Source organism: Pyrgilauda ruficollis, unplaced genomic scaffold (genome assembly GCF_017590135.1).
Source record: "Pyrgilauda ruficollis isolate IOZ18807 unplaced genomic scaffold, ASM1759013v1 scaffold79, whole genome shotgun sequence".
NCBI classification, from domain to species: domain Eukaryota; kingdom Metazoa; phylum Chordata; class Aves; order Passeriformes; family Passeridae; genus Pyrgilauda; species Pyrgilauda ruficollis.
In genome coordinates this window covers 4,180,958-4,186,957 of record NW_024529821.1, presented here as the reverse complement: position 1 = coordinate 4,186,957, position 6,000 = coordinate 4,180,958, and positions in this window count along the sequence as shown.

The window sequence follows — 6,000 nt, the reverse complement described above, 5'->3', positions numbered from 1 at the left end:
ACGAGGGGATGAAATAAAAGAGACAAACAGCGAGACGTTTGCCTAATTCGCATGGGGCGTAAATAAAACCATGTGGTGGCTCCGAACAAAATGATCCTTGGATTTTCACCAGAAAGGTTTGGCCATCCCTGGGTTAGGAAAGGTTGAGAAACCCATCTGTAGGCAATCCACTGCAAGCAGAGCTTTCACACAGGGGACAGTGCCAGGAGGGCACCTCGTCGACGCCAGGGACCGGCTGGACCCTGCACACGGGGGAACGTTCCTGCTCTTCCAAGGCTGTAACTCTTTCCTTATTATTTGCAGACACAAAGCCGTGTTTCAGGGCTTCATGCCTTATTCATTTCAGTCTTTATTCCTGACATCTGTACATAATCAGAGAATCCTTTAGGTTGGAAAAGACCTCTAAGTCCGTCAAGTATTTTTCCCTGAAACGCAGCGCAGGCATCAGCAAGGGCAAAGCTTTGAGGGACCCCATAAGTAACTGATGGACAAATGCCCATCCCATGGTGTCCCCAACTTTTGTCCACTCTGCTGTCTGCAGCAGCAGGGCCAGCAGAGCCTGCCACACTCGCACCCACAGGGATAGAGCCGGAGGTCAGTGATGAGCACGTGGAGTTGGTCTCATCTGTGTGAGCAGCAGGGTGGACATCAGCCCTTTGGGATCAGTTATGAAGGGGATGGGGGGAATTGTTCTCAGCGTGACATCCCAGATCGCAGTTCCCCAAACCACAGTTTGGGTTCAACAACTGCAACACCTTCCCCAGGATGGTGGGATGAGGTCTCCATCCTCAGCCGCTTCCAAGGCTCCTCCCTTGTCACCACTGCCCTTTCTCCCAGGCTGAAAACTTCCCTGTGTTTCCTGGAGCAACTGCAGCTCCCTGAGTCCAACCCAGCATCATAAAGCAGTTCCGGCAAGGGATCTCCACCCCAGGAAACCTGTCAGCATGGCACAGAAGCGCAAATGTCTTTAACCCCAACGCCTTTCAAAAGCTGAATTCTCAGAAGTTTTTGAGAGGCTCTGCCAGGAAAAGTTTTGTGAAAGACTGGGAGGATTGCAAAAGGCACCGTTTTTAGGAAAACCACCAAAAAAAAAAAAAAACCAGCACAAAGCCGCCCCAACGCAGCAAGTCCTGCTGCCAGCTTCCCAGCACGGAGCTGCCCTCGGGAGCAATCCCTGCCAGGCGGTGGCCAGCCACCAGCATAGCTCATGTCCCAGAGCCCTCCCTGGCTCCACAGCCACTGCCAGCCCCAGGGAAGGAAGGAGCTGGGAGCCCCCAGCCTGCTTTGGGCATGGCAGCAGGCAGTGGGTTGCAGCCCATGTGCCTGTCCAGGCAGCCAGGAGGAAGCTGAGCATCCTGCCCTGCATTTGGAGGACACATGGCAGCTGAGCTGGCAGGCTCTGAAAGGGCTCCAGAAAGCAGACACTTAACTTTCACCAGCACAAGGGAAGACAGGCTTTGAGACCATGCTTCCACACCGCAGCTCTCTCGGATGGGGGTGTGCAGCCCCCACAGCTGCATCTCCCCTCGTTTCGCCCTGCATGTGACCAATAGCTCTTCACTACTGCCTGTCCCTTGTTGATGTAGTTGTTTTATTTTTTGTCACCTTCCCCCAGTGTGCCCAAACCTGTTGAAGAGGCTGAGCCACCTCCCCACAGCTGCAGGATCCCCAGGCTCACCACTTTGGATGGACAGCATCCAACCGAGGCAGCCGTGAGCACACCGACTGTGGGAACAGTGCTCTGGGTATTTTCTGTAGATCTCAGGTCTGCACAGAGGCAAAAGAGCAGGACAGGGGCCTACAGGTCACTGGGTGGTGGTGCAGGAGATGCAGGAGCTCTGCCTGGACCCCCTGCTCCACCTGCAATGGGAAAATTCTGCTTGGCTTGGAGCTCCGCTGAGATCTCTCTGCAAAGGGAATAAACAGCAATCCAGAGGCCAAGGGGAAGCAGGCAACATTCATGTTCCATGCTCACTGCCTGTGCTTTAATCTCCTTCAGCAACGACTCTCGTCCCAACCCCGGGGTTGTGCAGAGCAGCTGGGGTTTTGGAAACACCTCTGAGCTTTCCTGCACCAGGATCAGCAGCTCACCAGGCTGAACAAGCACACCCAGGGGCTCTGTGTGGGGAGCTGTCAGCTTGGCCAAGCAAACCCCATGCCAAGGGCTCTGTGCTGACTGTTGCCCAGAGATGTTGTGGACTCTCCATCCCTGAAAATGTTCAAGGCCAGGCTGGATGGGGATTGGAGCAACCTGGGCTAGTGGAAGGTGGGTTGGAGGCAGATGAGCTTTAATATCGCTTCCAACACAAACCACTTGGGGATTCTGATTCTGTGATCTCTCTCCGTAGGCTGCCTTGGAGTAACACCTGAGCCCCAGGGCTGGCTCTGGCATGGCAAGAGGAATCTCCCTTGGCAGTGCAGGGGGAAACCCTCCTCCACCTGTGCTTGTAGCCTTTGATCTGGGCAGTGACCACACGCAGCAGCTCTCAACAGGCAGATGGCAGAAAGCAGCACCAGGAGCCACAGCAAGGAAACCCGGGGATTTTCCCTCAGTGCTCAGGCCCACTGAGGACTGCCAGGGACAGAAAATGGGAAGCACGGTGCTGCTTGGGCCGAAACGACCCCATGGCTGCCAGGTTAGGGACCAGTCAGCAACTTCTCTGCCACAAGTCCACCTCAGAGCCCTGCCCCGGGAGAGTGCGGGCACCACAATCCCCTCCCCAGTGCTGGCACCACAATCCCCTCCCCAGTGCTGGCACCACAATCCCCTCCCCAGTGCTGGCAGCAGCCTGGGCTGAGACCACGGGCCGAGCTCCCGCAGCAAACAGCAGCTTTAGCATCTGCAGCCATAAGAACGCCTCCTGCCCCCAGACCCAGAGAATCACTGGCCAGTTTTATCGCTCCCTCGTATGACAGTGTCACACTGTAATTATCCCAGGAGCGATGATCCCGGCTCGGGAGGAGCCGGCGGGCTGCCCGGTGCCAAGGCGGCAGCCACGCTCGCTCTGCCCGCCCGCCGGCAGCGAGCGCGGCTCCATCTCCTCCGACATCCGGCAAGGAAAGGGAACAAAGGCACAGAACAATTCCTATTGTTTTCCATGACTTTCTTCAGGGCAGCTCTTCCAGCGCAATGCTGCTGCCCAGTTGTGAAAAATGCCTATTTTATGATTGGCTTTTCGCAAATATTAAGATGAATATTATATGCGTTATGTTAGAAAGTTATGCTGCATTCATTTTCTTAAGTAGTGTGTTAAATATAGTTTTAGGTTATAACATAGTGTTAAAATAGAAACTATGCTATGTAGGATATTTTTTTTTTAAAGAAAGGACTCACACAGAGATAGCAGCCACAGGACACCTAAATCTTTCAGAGAAAGAGAATTTATTGCCCCATTATCAGAAGAAACGAACTTCTTCCTGCTTCTCTCAGCCCTGAAGACGCTGTTAGGATTAAGAGGAAGAAGTTGACGTTGACCAGACAGAATCCTTTGTTTGAATAGAATTTATTCATCATGTGTGAGGTGCATGAATATACAACAGGCTGTTGTTTTTAAGGGTTAATCCTCTGTCAACGTGTGTCCTTTTTCGGGTTTATTTCGCCCAGAAAGAGGTACCTGGACTGTCCCTAACTCTTTGTTCTTATTGTCTCGTATTGACCTAATCTCAATTGTCCAAATTTTATTACTCTTATTATATTACTATTTTTATAACCATTTTATTACTATGAAACTTTTAACATTTTTAGAACGAGTGATTGGTGTTTTTCACAGCAGTCACTCCGGCTGCAGCACCGCGGCTCCCTGTGTGCGGGGGACACGGGTCCCGTGCCGAGGTGTCTGCCACCAACCCTCCGAGGTTGTCTCTGCTAGCACAGACAGACAGCACAGAGACAGCACTCTCAGCAGGGTTATCCACTCCCCACAGCTCCTCTCCTGCTCCACAGCAGCATTCCTGAGAGGCTCAGGCATGGGAATATGGCACTGCTGGGTTAATGGTTTGTCTCCACGATCTCAGAGGTCTTTTCCAACTGAACAATTCTACGATGACACCCAGATTCCTGTAACCAGCCAAGGCACAGCGCTGTGGTGGGGAAGGGGCGAGCTCAGCACAAGTTCGAAGTGAAGATCACCCCAATCACTTCTGTGGGTCTCCAAGGGGGAACAGAAGCATCTACAGAAGAATCATAGAAAGGTTTGGGTGGAAGGGACCTTAAAACTCATCCAGTTCCACCCCCTGCCATGGGCAGGGACATCTTCCACTATCCCAGGTTGCTCCAAGCCCCCCGTCCAACCTGGCCTTGGACACTTCCAGGGACAGGGCAGACACAGTTTCTTCTCTGAGCAAAGAAGGCATCTCCTGTGTGAGAGAGAATTCAACCCACAAGCCTTGTAGGATGGTGATGAATGGATAAAATAAATCAAACCAGTGACCAGTCAGTGACAAATCAGTCACTGAGTGGGTGTTCCAGGGACAGATGCTGAAAGTTTCAAATGCTAAGTGAGGCTGGATGGGGACACTTTGGACAAGTGGCTTCTCCAGGAATACTGATGTTTTTGTAAAGCCACACTTCATACAGAGCCTTAGGAGCTTCCTACAGCCCACAAAGCCCAGGCCTCCCACCAAGGCCATGCCTAGGTTCCAAGAAGATCCCATATCAAACCAAGATCTGGCAAGGACAAAGCTCAACTTCTAACTGCCTCTCCAGACAAAGTGAGCTTGAAAACACCTGGACTCCAGGCTGCCTGTCTGCCATCCTCCTCCATTGCAAGAACTGCTGAGAAAAGCTGAGCTCTGGCTGAGCAAAGCCTCTCTAGAGCCACACTCACAGCAAGCCTATTAGATACCAAGGAAGGATCTCCAGCCCCAGGGGTTTTTGCTTCAGAACAAGTTCACCTGATCCAACCCACTCCATATTTCACCATTTCCTAGCTCCCAGAAGGATGGATGGCAAGGGGAAACAAGGCATCCCTGGGGATGAGCTCTGCTGTTCATTTTCAGCTTGGAGACCTGGGCATGTCTCTAACACATCTGTCTCACAGAGGGAGATCCCCCAGCACCTGACCTGCTGACCAAGCCTGGAGAGATCCAGCTGGGATTGGCTCTCTCTGAGAGGTCCTCCTCTGACTGGCAGAAGAAGACAGGGATCCTGGTGAAGCAGCACACCAGGAGAGGAGTCTGTGTGAGCCCACCCCAGGCAGACTCAGCAAAAAAACCCCCAATTCATTCAACATCCCCATGCCAGCCCAATTTGGTTCAATCTGCCAAATTATTTTGGCATGGGGTAAAACTGTTTGGGGCCCAAACTTCCATCCCAGCTGTGGGTGGAGAGCCTCCCTAAGCTGGGCCCTGCACCCAAGAGCGTGGGTGCCCCCCACCCCCTGCATGTTGCATCCTGCATTTGTGCTGCTTTGAACCCACCTCCCGTGTCACCCCGCAGCCCTGGCTGCAGCAGGGGCGTTTGCCTCCACTCCTCAGTGAGCTCTGGCCCAGGACAGCCCTTCCTGGCCACCCCCTTCCTGGCAGTCCCTCCAGCCAGGGACAGAGCCCCAGCCTCATCCCCCACTCAGGATGCAGCACGGAGGAAGGACACTCAGGCCAGGACTTGGCTCATCTCCCCCACACCCTTCAGGGACATGACCAGACAGACCCACTCCCAAATCCCTCCTGAGAGCTCCCACACACACTGTCACACCAGCAGCTCCCCTGTAATAACCCCGGGGCCGTGGCACTGCCATTCATCATCTATTAACACACCCCATCATCTCACCGCTGCCCAGTCCCCTCTCGGGGGGTGTGAGCCACCTTCAAAAGCCACCTGGCTGCTTCTCCTGGGGCTCTAACACCACCTGCCCAGGGAGAAGACCCATGGGAGCAGGCTGGGAGAGGCAGGAAGATCACCAGGACTGGAAGGCACAGACCTCCCAGCCACCCCACGCTCCCGTGGGGCCATGAGAGCACCAAGCAGGACCACCAAATGTTACAGGGCTGGAACACTTCCCT